Below are 1566 nucleotides of genomic sequence, written 5' to 3'. Positions count from 1 at the left end.
AGAGAGAGAGAGAGAGAGCCAGAGAGAGAGAGAGAGAGAGCCAGAGAGAGAGAGAGAGAGAGCCAGAGAGAGAGAGAGAGGGAGCCAGAGAGAGAGAGAGAGAGAGCCAGAGAGAGAGAGAGAGGGAGCCAGAGAGAGAGAGAGAGAGAGCCAGAGAGAGAGAGAGAGGGAGCCAGAGAGAGAGAGAGAGAGAGCCAGAGAGAGAGAGAGAGGGAGCCAGAGAGAGAGAGAGAGAGAGCCAGAGAGAGAGAGAGAGGGAGCCAGAGAGAGAGAGAGAGAGAGCCAGAGAGAGAGAGAGAGGGAGCCAGAGAGAGAGAGAGAGAGAGCGAGAGAGAGAGCCAGAGAGAGAGAGAGAGAGAGAGAGAGAGAGCCAGAGAGAGAGAGAGCCAGAGAGAGAGAGGAAAAAAACAAGTAAAGAGTGAGAGACAAAGAACATAATAATAAGAGGGAGACAGGGATGGAGATGGGGTGACAGAGTCAGAGGGACAGAGAAGGGAGGAGAGACAGGGAGAGAAAATATGCATCAGAGAAACATGACCCACTCAAAGTATAGACCACATGCACAGTTATCAGCTCCCAGGATGGAGGGAAACCAATATTGCTTAATGAGACGTGAAGTCGGAGTTTTCCAATTTGCTCATCAGGACTATCAATAGACAATAGGTGCAGGAGTAGGCCATTCGGTCCTTCGAGCCAGCATCAACATTCATTATGATCATGGCTGATCATCCTCAATCAGTATCCTGTTCCAGCCTTATCCCCATAACCCTTGATTCAATTTTCTCTAAGAGCTCTATCCAACTCTTTCTTGAAAGTATCCAGAGACTTGGCCTCCACAGCCTTCTGGGGAAGAGCATTCCACACACCCACCACTCTCTGGGTGAAGAAGTTTCTCCTCAACTCTGTTCTAAGTGGCCTACCCCTTATTTTTAAACTGTGTCCTCTGGTTCGGGACTCAGCCATCAGCAGAAACATGCTTCCTGCCTCCAGAGGTCCAATCCTTTAATAATCTTGTACGTCTCAATCAGATCCCCTCTCATTCTTCTAAACACAAGTATATACAAGCCCAGTCGCTCCAATCTTTCAACATATGATAGCCCTGCCATTCCGGGAATTGACCTCGTGAACATACGTTGCACTCCCTCAAAAGCCAGAATGTCTTTCCTCAAATTTGGAGACCAGAACTGCACACAATACTCCAGGTGCGGTCTCACCAAGGCCCTGAACAGCTGCAGAAGGACCTCTTTGTTCCTATACTCAATTCCTCTTGTTATGAAGGCCAGCATGCTATTAGCTTTCTTTACTGCCTGCTTGCTTTCATTGACTGATGTACAAGAACACCTAGATCTCGTTGTACTGCCCCTTGATTCCATTTAGATAGAAATCTGCCTTCCTGTTCTTGCCACCAAAGTGGATAACCACACATTGATCCACATTAAACTGCATCTGCAATGCATCCGTCCACTCTCCTAGCCTGTCCAGGTCACCCTGTAATCTCCTAACATCCTCCTCACATTTCACCCTGCCACCCAGCTTTGTGTCATCAGCAAATTTGCTAATATTACT

General features: G+C 48.0%; 1 protein-coding gene across 2 annotated transcripts in view; it reads right to left on the bottom strand.

The window, feature by feature from the left end:
- Window positions 1-1566, bottom strand: part of ttc19 (tetratricopeptide repeat domain 19) — a 36135-nt gene that overhangs the window by 12641 nt on the left and 21928 nt on the right. The gene's annotated exons all lie outside the window — the stretch shown is intronic.

The sequence above is a fragment of the Chiloscyllium plagiosum genome, chromosome 4, assembly GCF_004010195.1.
Source record: "Chiloscyllium plagiosum isolate BGI_BamShark_2017 chromosome 4, ASM401019v2, whole genome shotgun sequence".
Lineage (NCBI taxonomy): Eukaryota > Metazoa > Chordata > Chondrichthyes > Orectolobiformes > Hemiscylliidae > Chiloscyllium > Chiloscyllium plagiosum.
Note: the sequence above shows the minus strand (reverse complement) of the source record. Positions and strands in the feature narration are given on the sequence as shown.